Here is a 17925-nt window from a genome sequence, read left to right as displayed (position 1 = left end):
GGTGTGTGTCTGTTGGCCTGTCTCTCTCCTCCTCTCTCCTTTCCCCCTCCTCCCTCTGTCCCTCTCTTTCTCTATGTCTTTCCTCTCTTTACCTGTCCCTCTGTTTCTCTTCTCTCTCCCTCTCTCATCTCTGTCTTTCTGTCTCTCTCTCAGCCATAGCCACAGGGAGCCCCACTCCACTCCTGCTGACCCTGCCCTGTTGGCTAACCCAGTTTCCCTCACTTCCTGTTTCATTCTCTGGTGAACACCTCATGTATGGGCTCCACCTGTCCCTCCATCTGTCTTCCAGCAGCCTTGGGCCTGACTCTGGTTCTTCAGCTGCCCTTCTTTGTCAGAATCAATGGGCTGAACGACCCCCAGGGGCCCACCTGCCCAAGGCAGCCCATAACCCCACAGGCCCAGCCTAGACCTCACAAGGACAGGTCTGTCTGAGGGCACACCACAGGCTTGTCACACCAGGATTTGGCAGCCATGGAGCCTCGGTGAGGGTGGGGGTGGCTCCGGGAAGGAACCTGCCGAGGCCTGGAAGGGAAGCAGTCTTCTTAGGGCTGGAAGGAGCCTGAATATGGAAGCCCAGAAGGAAACCACAGCTGGGAGGTGAGACCCTGTCTTGTCCCCACCCTCTCTGCCCCTACTCTGTCTGGCATTTTCATCAGGGAGACATCTAAGGCTCCTTCATTCACACGCAGCTGGAAATTCCAGATGTGTTTATCCTGGAAAAGAGAAGACTGGAGAAATGTGATGAGGGTCCAAGATTGGAGGGCTCTTTTGTGGGCCCTGGGGCAGATGAGGAGACAATGGGTGTAAGCTAAAGAGAGGTAGGTTGAGGGCTGACGTCAGGAAAAGCATCCCCACAATAAGCCTTGTCCAAAGGGGAGACGTGCTTCCTGGGCAGGTAGTGAGCTCCCTGTCACAAACGGAGGCCAGGTAGATAAGTATCCTCACTGAGTGAGCAGGAAGGGGTGGCTCTGAGTTCCCTACCTGCTCTGGCTCGAGGATCCTGGGAGCCTCCTGTGAAGTGGCTTCACTGGCCCCTTAGGGCCCTTTCCATGTGCAGCCATTTGAGCAGAAAAGGTATTTTTGTAACAAGGAGTATATTTCCATTCATTGTCCAGGGCTGTAAGATATCCCAGGCAGCAAGCATTGGTCAAGTCCTGACTAGGTGTCAGGTGAAGCCAAGGGACAAAAACCAGCAGAAAGACAGACCCTGCCCTCCGTGAGCCTACCTTCTAAAGGGGGAAGACGGCACATAAAGGGGAAGAGGGGAGACAGAAGCCTGGAGCAGAAGGAGACAAGGTGGACCTGGGTACCCACTCTCCCAAATGGAGGTTCTGGGAGGTCTTCCAGTCAGAAGGAGAAGCCTCAGGGCCTGAGGGTCCTTCCAATGTGTGAGTTCCAGGGCTGGAGAGAGGCTTCCAGACAAAGACTCAGAGCGTGATGAGGCTTCAGGATGGTAGAGGAAGTCCAGAGTAGAGACTGGACAGAGCACTCAAGAGGGGCCGAAGGAGGGGGGAAGGGGTGGTGTATGGATGTAGCACAAGGTCTGATGTCAGCCAAGTCCAGAAAGTCAGAAGCAGAACCATTGGCCTAGATGAACATTGTGATTCCTAAAAGCAGTAGGGAAAGAATTTTGAGTATAAACTGCATGCATGTATATACATGCATACATCCATGTAGATATACATACAGCCACATAGATGTGGAGAAGCATAGCTTTATGGAGTTGTTTGTGCAGTTTTCTGATGGCAAAGAATTGGGAATTGAGGAGATGCCCACCGACAGGGAAATGGCGGAACAAGCTGTGGCATATGATTGTGCTGTAAGAAACAGCAAGGGGGCTGGTTTGGAGAAAAACCTGGGAAGACTTACATGAACTGAAGCAAAGGAAATGAGCAGAATCAGAAGAACCAATTTACACAGTAACAGTAGCATTGTAACAATAATCAGCTTTGAAAGACTTCCTTACTCTGATCAATACAATGACTCACCACAATTCCAAAGTATTCATGATGAAAAATGCCATCCACTTTCAGAGAGAGAGCTAATGGGCTCAGATTGAAGTTTTTTTTTTCTAAAACGTGGCTAATGCAGAAATATGTTTCGCGTGACTTCATACATACAATAAGTATTGCATTTCTTGCCTTTGCAGTGGGTGGGGGAGGGGTTCAGGGAAGGCGAGAATTTGGAACTAAAAATAAAATATTTTTAAAAGAAGGAAAAACAGAGGGGGCTTTAGTATCCTAGGGAGCAGGACCAGGTTTATTTGCCTGGCTCAAGAGTCTGTATCATGAGCTCTGTATCGTGAGCTGCACTCTGACTGGACATTGAAGCACCTGGGTGAATCGATAATTGGCTGGGCTGGTTTGAATAGCCCAGAGATGGGCAATCTGATGAGCTTGGCTCTGGCTTCAAAAGAAGTGCTATTCACCTGAAGAGCTAATGCAAGCTAAATACCTTTGAGGGTAATTAAGAATTCAAAGAGCTTAGGGAGGCTGCTTTTGGGTAGAGAGGAGAGGGTTTCCCAGCTGAAGAGCCCAGAGGGCCAACAGCCGGGCAGTGAGCCTCCTGAATGGACTAAAGCCTACAGACCAGAACTGGGAGCTACCCCCAGGACATGGGTGCTTCTTTCCAATTCCCTGTGCTGGTGAGCCCTCATGTCACCACAGGGACTGAGCGCATCATGAAGAGGGTGGTCCAATTGTATGTGTGTACTGTGATATATTTGCTATTTGTGCACTGACTTGACTCTACTAGTATCTGCAATAATAATAAGGAAACTGAGACAGACAGAGATAAGGTGGTTCTCCCAGGATCACACAACTAGTTAATGTCTAAGGCCAGATTTGAACTCAGGCTTTCTAACTTCAAGCCCCAAGCTCTATCCATTGTGCTACCTTTCTTTTTTGTCGTTTGTTAAGTAAATGGTTATGACCTAAACATTTCCTTGTCATGAGAGGCTGATTATGTCAATATGCTGCCCAGTACATGGGTGTGTTACCTCATGAATGGCTCAGACGAGATGGGGCTGTGTGGATTTCCCCTCAATAGGGTTACCCCAGGACCCTAGCAGAGATTAAGTGTGACCATAACTTGGTGGTCTACCTCTGAGCACTGGGACCTGACAGTGTGAGAGCAGGTGACACTGAGGGAGCCAGCCCCAGGAGGAGTGAGCTTCATAAAGCCATGGGAGAGGACGCTGGACAATTCCACAGGCATCCCCCTCAGATCCTGGGCTTCTGCAGTTCCTCCCAGCAATGGGGTCTGGGATCCTGTGGTTCATCAGGCCCCCCACCTTTCTCTAATATGGCCAGGAAGGGGCAGACTGGAGGCTGAGACCTGGGTCTTTGCTCCAGAAGACACTCCTTCCGGCCACACCAACAAGGTCTTTTCAAGGGTCTTCTGGTGTCTGATCTCCCAGCCTTCCCTCCTGCCACCATGGGCAGGACTCAAGCCAAGGACCTGTTCAACAGTCTCCCACTTTAATACAGAAGACAGCACAGGCAGACAGCAGGCATAAAGGCCCCAACACTGGCAGCTGACGTTTAAAGAGAAACCGTTACCCTGACAAACTCCAAGCCGACCCAGCCTCTACATTCCTTGAAGTGTATCCTTCAGGACCGAGGCCAGTCAGGCACTCCCACCCAAAGCAAACACCCCAGGTGAGCGGTGCAGTGATGGGCCTGCTCCAGAACCTTACGGCCTCCCACTCTGGGGGATTCAGGCTGGGCCCCAGGAGCCCCACCAGCCAAGCCCACTAGAGACATTTGGCACATATCTGTGGCATGTTTTCTAAACAGCACTTAGAGAAAGAAGTCCACAAGACAAAGTTGGCTGCCCTGTGAGGGGTCACCGTCTAGTCCCACTCCTGCTGCACTCTGGCTGATGATTTCTTGTGCTACCTGCCTCCTCACACTCTCCTGCCAGGGGCCACCTCTGGAGGGGGCCTGGCACTCTTCCGGCTCCTTGGGGCTGACGGCATTCCTCCAGATTACTCAGACTGACACAGACCTCCATCTATGTTAATTATGTAGAGCTTCTCTTAGAAAGAGTGGTTTCCATGGCAACAGCAGAGTGAGACCAGGTGCCAGCAACACTGGGCTAATATGAAATGATGGCCCCCCTCAGCCTGAACAATGCCATTCACTTTTATCTGATTCTATTTATAGCAAAGAGTAATTAATCTCTGTGCATCTCATTCCATTGAGAAGGCCCCATGGATGATTAACACGAGGCCTCATTATCCCCATCCCTTTGATTCCAACAATTTTGTCACCTTCGGATAATTCTCAGGTCCCATTGATGAGTTCTCACAGGTACAGAGATGCAGCGCGATGCATTCTGGGCTAATGTGGGAAATGGCCCCACGTGCTCCTGCAGCTGCCGGACCCACATGCCAGGCACCCGTGGCCACAACGCAGAAAAGTCAGCAAAGAAGCCCCATGGCAGCCTCAAATGACCCATGAGGAGAGCAGGCGAATGGGCAGGGTGTGATGGGGCAGGGAGCTCACCAGCCTTCTCTGAGAAGCTGTCCTGAGAGCCCTCCTGTGATGCAGATCAGCACCTCCCCAGCCAAGGGAGCTCTCCTCCTATGAGATCCCCAAAGAGCTGGGCACTGCCTTACTTCCCCTAACACTATCGAGATTCCAGGTGAGCACAGCAGAAGCAGCTGGTTATCACTCTCTCTCCCCCCAAGATCAGCCCCTTGCCTTCTCTGATCACACACTTCCTTGTGACACTTTTTCTTCCCCTTCCCCCTTCCTTCTTCACATTTACTAAGGGTCAGCCCTCAGAGTCTGCCTGCACTCACTACGTGCCTTTCCATCACCCTTTGTGTGATAGTCATTCTTGGGTCTTCAGAGACAATGATGGTCCCTGGCTCCCAGTCAGATAACACTCCATTGGTATTAAGAAGTCATCTTTTTGGTCTCTGCTTCTAGGTTTGAGACCATCAGAGAGGCTTTGCAATTTCCCGAAGAAGCCCTGCCCATTCTCCTCCTGTTTAATCCTGGGACCTACCCATCCATTTATGGTGGCTGGTCCATTTAGACCCATTGACAGACAGACTCTACAAGCCATTTGTGTAACTACATGTCACAATCTGAGCAACAAATGTTCTTCATCCACTTGGTTTTTCCTATGTGAATGGTCAGGTTGAGTAGTTAAAGATCACTTCCAGGAGATTCTGTAATGTTCTAAAGTTTGACACAACCAACATAATGTCATCTGTAATCAACAGCCTCTGAAGGGCTTTACTATCCCCAGAGAATCTCATTCCACTTGGGATCTGTGCTTTGCCTCCTTTTTCACAGTGGCGAGCACCTTTGGTGACCATAGATAGTAGAATAGTTAGCAAGATAGACCTGGAGTACAGGAGACCTGTGATTCTTGCCTCTCAACCATTTTGTAGTGGAATAGCCCCCTGTGACTCAGTTTACTCATCTGTAAAATGGAGATCACATCTGCTTCACAAGGTTGTTGGGAAGATCAAGCAAGATGACATACATAAAGAGATTTGCCAACCTGAAGATGCTGGCTATGATTATGACTAGTTCTGTGCCTCACCTGACATCTCTGATCAGGAAAGCATCAAACAAGGCTCACTCTATTACTCTTCTTTCAAGGATATTGAGACTCCTTGCTGGGAGACAACTTTGGAGGTACCTTTCCGTGCCCCTGAATGAAACACTTTCTTGTTCTCTGTATTTTTCAGTCAATTGGCTAATGGTGAAGATGTGATTTGCTGTGAAGTACAGTTGGTAAAAGCCAGCCTGCTTCCCACTAATATGACCATTGAGGGTGTCCTTGATCTGTGTGCAGATGATTCTAATGAAAAATGTATAAATACAGATGGGAAAGCAGGTTTTTATAGATCCATAGCTGCTGATATCCTCTGGATTAATAAGGTTCAAGATTTTTAAAATTTTCCTTTTTATTATCATGAACTTGAAAAATATCAAGAACTATGAACATTTCTCCATTCAAAGAACAGGGAAACAAGATTGCATATGAAATTATTACTCTCCCCTATCTGGAGGTGTTTCTTTTTTTCATTTTAAATGGTATTTCCAACACTGCCCTGTTGTTTGTATTCCTTTCTGAGCTTCCTTCAGCTTTATTCTGTGTATTTTGAAATGATTCATTGCCCACTCTTTCCCACAACTTTCTCCTCCCCCAGACCCTTGTGCACCGATTCTTCAATGTCTGCCTAATTGTGTCACCTGCATGGAACACAGATATCCTTGGCGTGCATTCACTCTTCGCCAGCTGCTTTTCCAAACTTTATTCCTTTAAATGTGGCTCCTGCTTCCTGCACAAGCATGTCGAGGCCTGTCACGTTAGGCTCTGAAGCTGATGGGCCTGTTACCCTTGGTGGTGACAAAGTTTGCTTTGGACACTTTTGCAGATTTTTTCTATCTTTCTCCTTGGCTTTCTTCTCCTTCCTGGGATTTTCCTCCTTAAATGCCAGAAAAGCGGCTCAGCTTGGCCCGGTCTCTCACCAAATTTTCTTTAAACAAGCTTCACCCTCCACTGTCTCTCTCTGCTTGCTCTCTGGGAGGACAGCACACATTCTCTTCCACTGTCCTCCTCTGACCAGTCTTACAACAGAGCTGGTGCTCCAAGCCAGAGCTGGTTTGGGCTGCAGTATCTCCTCTCCACAGATGAGTCAAGGGTGAGCCACAGCCTTTTAGAGGGTCTCTGGCTTCCTCTTCAGGGCTGCTGATTTGCAGAGGTTGAGCCTCTGAAGGAGTGATTATCGACTGTCTCTCCCTTTTTCATTTTTCATCAATGACTTATTTAAATAGGTAAGACTTTTGCATGCTGAGCCTTTGTTCTCATTTTTATTCTTCCTCTGAAGTTTGTTCTTCTCCGTGCTCATTGATCGACTTGCTTTAACAAGCCAGTGTTTTGCATAAACAGCTGATTCAGAAATGATTCTCCACATAAGTGACAATTATTGTCATGGTTGCCTCTTTTCAAATATTCACCATGAGTGCTGCAGTACACTGTGACCAAATACCTCTGGAAGGATCTTTTGTTGCCTCACCTGCCTCCTCCCCCCACCCAGGACACCCTGTGGGCCACTCTCCTGTTCTCCTTCTGCTTTCTGATCCCGTTCATCGAAGTCCAGACTGACAGCAGTCACTTCCTCTCACAGCATGGCCTCCCCTTCCACCCTCAGAATAGCCTTGTTAGAGTTTGTAGATGGTCTAGAAATGGTGGGCTTCATTCCCGGCCCTCTGCCATGATCAGGGCAGAAGAGGAAGAGGGTCACACAGGGCTGAGGACCTGTTTGCATTCTTTGTTTCATAGGTTGAAAAGGTCAAAAAAATTCATCAGTGAGTGGTCGCCTCCTGTACTTAGCAAGGCTAGTCCTTGGAAAACAGACTCAGTCTGTTGCCAGGACTCTCCTCAAATCTTCTCCCTCAGGACAGAACCTTCCAGAATTTTCACTCTAGAGTAGGACTTCATGGAGGACAGTCTGACATGCACTCTTGATTTTTGAAGAATAGATTTCAAAGAATTCAGAAAAAGGATAAGTAGCATCCAATAGCCTAAAATTCCTTTAAAAATCCAGTTTTGGTGCCTTTTATCTGTATGTCAGAGTCCCTTCCCATTCACCCACCCACACCCACTACAGATGTAAGCCTCTTTTGTGACCAAAGAAAACAAGGAAATAAAAAGCCCTGATAAAGCAGCCACTCTGATGGTGCACACACTCTTATGTCTGGGTAGTCTCTTGCTGTAATGGAGGACTTGTCCTCTGCTCTTTGGACCTTCCCTGGTTTTCCTATCACTTTCTCAGAGTCTCATGTCCCTCCTGAGCATCTCTTCACTTACCACATTGTCGCCATTGGGGCTCTCATTTCACCCTGTCTCAGTTTATAAGGAGCTTCCCACATTGTTCTGCATTTCTCCAATCTTTTAAAAATGTCTTCCGTGCAATTATAGCTCGTTACCTTCATGTACCATGGGCACTGAGCACCTACATCGTTTCCAGTGCTTTCCTACCATAAGGAGAACTTATTGTACTGTCGATATTCTACAATATTGAACCTTTGGTTCTGTTTTTGAGCCCCTTGGATTTGTTATATGTTCAGTGCTGGGATTGCTGAGTCAAAGGCTATGGATCGTTCAGTCACTTTTCTTACATAATTCCAAATCAAAGTCAGAATGGTTGGACCAATGCACAGCTCCCCCAACAACACATCAGCGTATCTACCAACAGACTTCCCATCTTTCACTATCTGGGCCAATTTGCACAGCAAATTAAGCAACACTCACCTCCTAAGAGGTGAACTCCTTACCCTCTTTCTGGACAGCTAAATACGTCCATACTCCAATCAACCAATCTTTCTCTTTTCAAACCACAATATATGGCTACTATGGTATAGGTGGCAGCTGCTTCTAAGCCATAAGAGAAGGGGAAATAAATATTCCATCTGTCATTCCAAACCACTATTTGACAGCCACTTCTTGATCAGGCAGGGATACAAGTAACTCTTTTCCTCTCCTGAGTACGAGCCTTATCTCTCTGAGGATGGGCTAAATGGCAGTTTAGTTTGGTGAATTTTGAAAAGGTCAAATGACTGAGCATAAGACTGATGATGCAGAGGCAGCTAGGTGGTGCAGTGGATAGAGCACCAGCCCTGGATTCAGGAGGACCTGAGTTCAAATCCGGCCTCAGACACATAACACTCGCTAGCTGTGTGACTCTGGGCAAGTCACTTAACCCCAACTGCCTCACCCCAAAAAAAAATCAATAATCTTTGGGGTTTGGGGGTGGGGTGAAGAATGTACTTTGTAAAGGAATTTATTTATTTGGGACAGCTAGGTGGCACAGTGGATAGAGCACTGGCCCTGGATTCAGGAGGACCTGAATCCAGCCTCAGACACATGATATGTCCTAGCTGTGTGACTCTGGGCAAGTCACTTAACCCCAATCACCTCACCAAAAAAAAAAAAAGACTGTGAAATAAAAAGCAAAAAAAAAAAACCAAATGAGTAACTTTTGGGGCAGCTAGGTGGCACAGTGGATAGAGCACTGGCCCTCAAGTCAGGAGGACCTGAGTTCAAGTCAGGCCTCAGACACATAACACTCATTAGCTGTGTAACTCTGGGCAAGTCACTTAACCTCAATTGCTTCATCAAAAATCACCTAAAAAGAATCCACTAATAAAAAAAAAAGACTAATGATGCAATGAATTCTTGTCAACCTAGAGGGCCATTTTAGGGGACAGCCCTAAGGCCTTCTCCTTAGCCTCATGCCATTCACCATTTGGATCAATGACTTAGCTGATAATGGAAATAGACTCCTTATCAATTAGCAGAAGGAATAAAATTGGGAGGGAGAAGTAACACACCAGATGACAAAGCTCTCGCCAGGTTGGGATGATGTGATGAGTGAATTCAAAAAGACATTCTGACCTAGCTCAGTACACCTGAAATCTGACCCTGACTCTTTCATATTAATCATCTTCCTAGCTAGACAGAAGGACCATTTATGGTATTTGCTCCCAGGAAGGGCTGACCACCCCTCCAGGAACCGGATATTCATCTGGAACAGGAATGCTCTCAAGGATGTTTTGAGAACAGCTCCTTTCCCACTGACTATGCATTTATTTGGCAAACTACCTTCTTTGTTAGAAGGAACTACTAAAGGCAAGTAGTCCTGAGCCACCTTTGGAGTCTTGGTGTGGTCCCATAGCCTTGGATTTTCCTGTTAAGATCTGGAGACTGACTCAAAGACTCCCCAGCCACATGATCCAGATGTAGATTATCCCCCTGATGGTGATGACCCCTTGTGACAAGACTTGATACCACTTGGGACTTAAGTTGTTACTCATTGAGACCTATGTTCGATTGTGGTAAGATTTGATACCAATTGTGACTTAAATTATTATTGATTGAGACTTATATATTAACTATTGTTTACTTACTGAGACTTATACTCTCACTTACACTTTATTACTATTTTAATAATAAATACTTTTACTATATACATATATATAAATCAAACATGAGACTCTGTGTCATTTCTAAACCAATCCAAACTGAAACTAATTTAAGCTGCAGTGAATAATACTTCAAAATACAGATGGTTCTTTCCTTCTCCTCTTTCCTGTTTCTATTGGTGAACTAATCATTTCCCATAGATTTGGTCACCATCTTGATGCTGATGATTCCCAGATCTATTTATGCAGTCCCCACCTCTCTGCTGACCTCCAGCCTCACATCTCCAACGGCCTCTCAGACATCTCAAGTCGGGTGTCCCACAAATATCTTAAACTCAACAAGTCCAAAGCTGAACTTGTTATCTTCCTTCCCCTTTCCTCCCTTCTGTATTACCACCATCCTCCCAACCACCCAGGAGAGTCTTCACTCTCACCCGCCATAACCTATCAGTTGCCAAGTCCTGTCGAGTCTAACTTTGGAATATCTCTCATGTAAGCCCCCTTCTCTCCTCTGACCCTCCCCCTCCCGCCCCGTGCAGACCTTCATGGTCTCACATCTGGACTAGGGCAATAGCCCGATGGTGCATCTCCCTGCCTCCAGTCCATCCTCTGCTCAGCCACTAAAGTGATTTTCCTAAAGCATAGATGCGACCATGTCACCCCTACTCAGTCAACTCCAGAGACTCTTTATCCCCTCCAGGGTTCAATACAATATGCTCCGTTCGGCCTTCAAAGCCATTCATCACCCGGCTCCTCCTCTTCCTTTTCCAGTCCTCTTATACCTCAGTCCCCTACATGTCCTCTTTGATTCAGGGACCTCGGCCTCTGGCTTGTTCCATCAACAAGGTACCATCTCTGGGCTCTGGGCACTTCCCCATGCCTGGAATGCTCTCCCTCCTCTCCCCTACCTCCAGCCTTCCCTGGCTTTCTTTACGTCTTAGAGAAAGTCCCACTTTCTCTGATCCCTTTTCAAACTAACACCTTCTCTCAGCAGATCCTCTCTGCTGGTTGTACCCGATTTATCCCGTTTATATCGCGTTTGTCCAGAGGTGTTTGCATGTTGTGTTCTCTCTGAGGCTGTGAGCTGCTTGGAAACACAGACTAATTTTGTTCTTCTTTGTATGCCTAGTGCTTAACACAGTGGCAGCACCTAGTAGGTGCGTAATAAAAGCTTGTTGGCTGACTGACTAGCAGGAATGACCTCCAGGATGGAGCCCAGGCTCATCCATTGTCTATGCCCTATTTGCAAGTGAACTTGGTGGGGTGAATGTTCTGTAGGGATTAAGTTTGAACCCATCTTCTCAGGGACCAAAGTGGTATAGAAGACAGTGTGCCCCCCAGGGGTTAGTGGTACTTCTGTTCTTCCAGTATCTTCAGAGTAATTCCCCTTTGTAAAAGCTAATCAATGTTAATTAGTTCGTGGAAGAGGAGGGGGGAGGTTAAGTCCCTGCTAACTAATGATAAAAGAAAGTACATTGTAATGGGGGCTCAAGCTGATAGCAGTAGAATAATCCTCCCCTTGATCTGTCAGGGGTGCCCTGAGAACCCGGAGGGTAGGAGATGAGGCCAGCGTCAGACCAGAGTGAGCCGGCTGTGTGGCTACACCTGATACCTTTTCTGGTCTCCCCTACTACTAAAGCCTGAACTAAAACCCATAGGCATGACAAAGGCTTAGGAGTTGGGCTTCCACAACAGAACAAGGGAAATCCTGAGAAGGACTTCCAGGATCTTGTGGACCGTCCCTCAACCAATCAGAAAGTGCCCCAAACATTTTGCAAACAACTAGTTCCTTAAGACAGCCCTGGAGACTAAACCAGGTGCCACTCATCGGGGTCAAGGACTTTTCCCCACTGCAGCTTGCTTAATAAGCTTATTTAAATATTAACTGACACACCCTGAGGGCAGAGATAGCTGCCGCTTGTGAACATGGGACGCCCGAAGTGGGAGGAGTTAACAGAACGCGGAGGAACACGGGATGGGCAGTTCCTGAAGTGTAACTCACATGAACTAGACCAATCCTAGCCCTGGTAGGTGGAGTATGGATCTCACTAATGTTAGAATTAGAAGGGCTTATGTTTCCACAGGTAGAATAATGCAGAGATTTAAAGAACAACAGCTCCAGGAAGTAGTACGTTGTAGGTGGGCTCGGGCTCAGCCAATAAAAAGTAAGTGGCTTGCTCCAAAAAGACCCCAAAATCAAGATAAGGGTCGAGCCAGCTCAGACCAGTTAGGGTCAACCTGAGGACACCTGAAAAATGTTAGTGCACCTGCTTATGAGCTTCATTACTATTATCTGACACACCCCGCATAAAATTAGAGCCTCATTAACGAGTCATGGGACGTATGACCAAGGGAGGGGGAACATACTTGAGCATATCAAGGGGAAACATGTAAGGAAAGGTGTAACCTGGGAAGGGATGGACCATCCCAGCCTGGGAGGTTTCGCGCCGAATTCAACTGCATAAAAGCAGCTCGCCCTTACACTCAGGGCCCCACCCCTCCTGAAGAGGGGTGGAGCCCGCTTCTGGCCAGAAACCTCTAAATCCTCTGGACTTTCTTTATAATAAATTTTCTTGATACTAAATTTTTGGTGTCAAGCCTATTTCTAACACTAACTATTTAAAAGTTGATTCTACCACTGAACCAGCGCCCACATGCTACTAGAGTGCGTTGTGCCCGCTTCTCTCGAGAGAAGCGTAATAAAGGCTTTCCTTCACTCACTCCTGTAGTAGATTTTTGTCTCAGATTTTTATAACAATAAGGTATGGCTAATTCGATCTCTGGAGAGAAAGAGGGTAGGGAGGAAAGGATGGCGATCAGAGAAAAGATCATTCCCTAAACCACCACCACACCACCCCCAGGGAAGAGATAGGAAAGACCTAGGAAAGGATGGACTAGGAATCAGCCAATTGTACCCTCCATTAACACCCATGCGCAGTGTTACATCTACAGAAAAAAAGCTCTTGAAACATAATTACAAAGTTAAAATAAGAAGCTGGAGCAAAGTGGCTACATTGGCATAACTGAAGCTATCTTTGCTCCTCTCCCCTCCCCTCCCCTTCCTTCCTCCCCCCCTTCTCTCTAAGAGCCATCACAGTCACTTAAAGAAATTGCAGCCAGGAGTCATTCCTGCTTCTCAGACCCATGGCATATCGTGGTCTGAGTGACGAAAGGACTTCAGGGAGGTAAGATTCAAATGATGAGGCTTCAGTAGCGGTCTCTGCAGACTGTGATCTCGGGCTCATTGGCAAGTGCTTGGGTCAGCCAGGAGGACGGACACAAGGCATATTCAAGCTGTTTCTCGAAGTCTAAGTGTCAAGACGAAAGGGAGGAGAGAAGCTTGGCCGCATTTGGGAAACCAGGTTCTGTTGGCAGATGCTGCTTTGAGAAGGTGCTCACTGAAAGTTCGTCTTCCATATTCTGGAGGGTGGAGATGCTCAAGAGTTTGCTGGCTGTAGCCCTGGTGAGCACCTTGACCAACTCAGAGTAGGTTAGCTCAGAAATAATTCCTAGAACTCCAGAGCTCATATGCACAGAACAATAATGACCATGTGTCCTGAGGAAATGTCAGTGAATGCCTTGCTCATCCCAGCTACAAGCGCCCTGTCATGTGCCTCTCTCCTCCTGCTGCTCTTCCTCCTCTTCCCTCTCCCCCTCCCCTTTCTCTGCTCTTCCTCCTCCTCCTCCTTCCCTTCCTCCCATTCTCTCTTTTTCTCGGATCTTCCCCCTGCCACTAGCTGGGCACTGCCCTTGAAGTCAGGGCATCAGGGGGGCACTCAAGAGTTTGCTGTGTTGGGGTGGCTCAATGACCAATCCTCTGCTCTGGCCGCACCGGCAACATTGCCATCAAGGCAGCAAACATGAGAGATCAGAGACATCAACTTGTCTTCACTGTGTGTCTGTCTTCCAGCAGCACCCAAAGGGCTTTCCTGTTCCCTTAGGGAAGCAAGAGATCTGTGGCCCAGGAAGCCCAAGAGCCCAAGTCCCAAAGGGGATGAGAGTGTACTAGAATAGAGATGATAGAGTCAAGAGCCTGAGCTGAATCCTGGCTCCAGGATGAACAAACTGTGTAACCACTAGGGAGTCTGCAGCCTCTCCAAGCCTCAGTTTCCTCCTTGGAAAGATCCCAATAACCTTGCCTGGAGGACCAGGGGGACCAGCCAGCCGTGCAGAAAGGAACAAGAAGAGGTAGGAGCACCTGTGATGCCCAGACCAGAGAGGAAGGGGCTGGCCAAGAGTGCCAGGGCCAGGCTGGGGCTAGACCTGCTGATAGTTCCTCCACCGTCCTCCAGGCTCCCACTGGCCCTGGCCCAGAGAAGCTGTTCTAGGAAAACCTAATAAGCCTAATTAATTATAATAGAGGTGGGAAGGAATAGCCAGCCCAAGGCCAACTGAGGATCATTTCTGTGCTGAGTCTTTCATTCCAAGTGTCCCTACTGATGAAACAAACAGCAGAAAACCTGAGGGTCTGAGGCTCCCCAGGCCAAGCTAACCCAGAAAGAGGTCAAAGAGTCGCAGGGGAGCCTGGGGAGGAATGAAGAGACAGCTGGCCTGGGCATATTCCTAAAACAGAGGTACTGAGAGGAACCAGCCTTCAGAAAAGGAAGCACAGGCGCAGAGGGTACCCCTGGTGTCACAAGGCCAGAGGGTCGGGAGCGGAGCCTGGAGAGAAACGGAGATGAAGAAAGAGATTGCTGTCTCTCCCCAGTCAGGTGGACTTAATGATGTTGCCCATTCTGGCCACGCAGGTGGCTCCCTCTTGGGGATGAACAAAGCCATCCCTTGTCCCTGTGGTGGCAGCAGGGATGGAGGTTGTGTCAGGAGAGCACTGGCCATAGATCCCTGCCTGAGACTTTCAAGATTTGCACCACTTCCCTCAAAGTGTGGCCTGGAAACCTCTTTGGGACCTGCCATGATGGATGGAGACAATACCAGTCTTCCCATGTGCTCCCGGTGTGTTCACCTGCACTCACCTGACCTACTTTTTTGTGGCCATGTATAAATCTGGAGAGGAGGATTTTTCGAATCCTTCTCATGGTGACCCATTTGTGGCCTGGCTCTTCCCTTTTCTCAACCAAAGGCTTTGCAATTCTTTAAAAGCTACACACTCTCGTAAAAACAGAAAGCCGGCTGTGCTTGATCTTCTGGTTTGCCCCTTTGAAGAATGAGCTCAAACCATTTCAATCATGGCAATGGAGAAACATAAATCCATCCCCTGACTTGTCCTGCGCTTGCTTTGTTGGGTGCATTTTGTGCGGCACTCCGTCCCACTGATGTCTCAACTTCAAGAGGAAACCTCAGGCCCACATGAGGAGAGCAAAGCTTTCCTCGTCCCCCCCAGAGTAAATGCGGATGGCTCTCAGACACTGCACCAGGGAATCTCCTTCCCAGAAGGTCATTCCCAATCGTGGATGTCTCAGAGAGATGAGAAGGAGCTTTAGATGACCAAGCGCCTCTGAGACGGGGAGGGTTATTGCCTATGACATCTTCCAGGAGGCTTCTTGCACAGGCCTTCTGGTCAGAGGGCGATGGACCAGGGCTCCTCCGGCCCATTTGAGGAACATAATGCCCACAGTTCAGTCCATGAGGTCTTCCTGTGCTTTGCCTGACTGCACAGAGTCAGTAAGTCACAGACCACGGATGAGTATCCCAGCCTTCGAGGAGATCCAGAACCAACCTCCATCATTTTCTCCAAAAAAAGCGAAACTTTGAGAGACACTGGGATGAAGCTAGACCAACCGAGCACTGTCCACCCTTCTGCTGACCCAGTGGCTAACCGCATCAGAGAGCAAAGCAATCAGGTGACTCGCCTGGGACCGACCGCTCTTGAGGAAGCTGGCCTGGCTCTCCGTGGTGGGCAATTCCTTTCCTATCTAGTCACTGGCTGTCCCTCTGACCATACATCCTAGAGTCTCCAGTGAGCCAAGTCAAGTTCTCTGGCCTAGAGCTCAGGCTCCACTCTCTCCCCCTCCCATTCTTCTCCATGGCTCAGCCATCGCAGGTGCCTTGCCCTGGAGCCCACAACGGGACCTCAGCCAGGGCTGCTCCTGCCTTCTCCTCATCCTCTTGGCCACCCACACCTGCTAGTCATATTTCCCTCAGCTCTTCCCCATCCAGCCACGTTCTCCACAGCAAAGAATATCAGGCCAAACAGGAGCCTGCCTTCTCTCTGCCCACAGCTATCATTACCCCAGGCACCCCCACATGGGTCCTTAGGGCTAGAAAATTCCCTAGATCCCTTTTAAATCCCATATTGCAAGTCTGTCCCAAAAACCCATGGGGGGAGTGGGGGATTCTGCACCAAAAGAATTCTGCAGGAGCTGGGTGGGCCCTGAGACAATAAGGCTTCCTTTGGACCATGAGGCTCCCTTTGTGACATATCAATCAATCAACATTTATTAAGCACCTGCTGTGTGCCAGGCCTTGAGGCCAAAGGCCGTCCCTGCCCTCCCAGAGAGGCCCTCTGAGGAGGTCCACTGCCCTGCCTTATTTGCACCTCCTCCAATGGCTTCTGTGCTGGATTCAGAGACATAGGCCCGCTGCTCTGCCTCCAGCCAGGGAGGCCTTCTCTGCTCTTGGAGACTTCGACGTTTGTTAAAAAGTCAATACCTTAGGGAGGAGGGGCTCATTCAGATTCATCAGTCACTTATACTAAAGAGTTAAGGAGTTTCTTGTGGTCTTTTCTGATGACAGAGTTTGGGGATAGAAGTGCATACAGATGCCTGGCAAGGGCAGAAAAGCACAAGGAAGTGAGGGTGGGGTCTAGGGCCCCCCAAGCCCCCTTCACCTATGGATCCCAGGGCCTTCGATTAAGAGTTGGAAGAGACTTCCAGTGTCCAGACTGACCTCCTCAGGTTTTACAGATGAGGAAACCGAGGCCCAGAGAGTGACTTGATCAAAGTCACATGGGAGATGGGGGAGGAGGATAATAAGAATCAGGATTTGAACCCAAGTCCCCCAATCCCAAATCCAGCCAGCACAGACACTGAGGATGCCCCATTCTCCCCTATGTCCCTGACCTCTGGTCTCATCCTGGAGCTTCTTTCAGTGCCTGGGGCCACCTCCTCCTACCCCTCACCCCCACCCCCACCCCGCAGCCTGCTCTCCATGAATTCTGTCTCAGCGAGCCCCTGGGGACCCTCCATTCCCCTCCCAGCCATGTTCCTGATCCCCTGGACCCCAAAATCATGACTCCTTCCCCACATGAGCACCTTGAGGTCAGGGACCATTTGGGGGCCTCTCTTTGCATCCCCCACCTTTGCACAGTGCCCAGCACATAGTAGGCACCTAATCAATGCTTCCTTCCTTCCCTCCCTCCCTGACCCCAGCCCCTCCCCCTTGAGCCAAGCTCTTTGAAGAGTAGATCCCCTTCCCCAGCAGTGCCTCTAAGCTGTGCCTGAGGGATGCAGGGGGTGCGCCTCCCTCCGGGGGAGCTGAGCTCACCCTCTTGGGCCAGGAGACCCCTTTCCATAAGCGCTCCTTGTTCTCAGGCCACCCATGAATGTTTCATAAGTCACAAAGCTGGGACTGACTTGTGCAAGGGGTCAGAGGCTGCGGCGCTGCTGTCCTCTCTCCTGGGGGCTCACCACCCCCTGCCCGGGTCTCTGTCTCCTCTTCCTCCTCTCTAACTCTTACTTGCTTGATCACTCCCGTTGTCAGCCTCCAAACGACCTGCTCTAAGTGTAGACAAATGCTCTGAGAGCATGAATGGGCCAAACAGCTGAGCAGGGCTTGGCCCAGGCCTGGGCAGGCCTCAAGGCCATGCTGCTGAAAGGCATCACCTGACTTCAGCCCCAGTCATAGCCCATCTTCTGCTGGGGGCTCAGGGAGGGGATTCACCAAATATCTGTTTTTAAATAAGCTTTTTTTAATTTAATTTTAATTTTTTTTGGTGAGGCAATTGGGGTTAAGTGACTTGCCCAGGGTCACACAGCTAGTAAGTGTTAAGTGTCTGAGGCTGAATTTGAACTCA

Source organism: Phascolarctos cinereus, unplaced genomic scaffold (assembly GCF_003287225.1).
Source record: "Phascolarctos cinereus isolate Bilbo 61053 unplaced genomic scaffold, phaCin_HiC Scaffold_4;HRSCAF=312, whole genome shotgun sequence".
NCBI lineage: Eukaryota > Metazoa > Chordata > Mammalia > Diprotodontia > Phascolarctidae > Phascolarctos > Phascolarctos cinereus.
The sequence above is the reverse complement of the archived record's forward strand: the minus strand, read 5'-3'. Positions refer to the sequence as shown.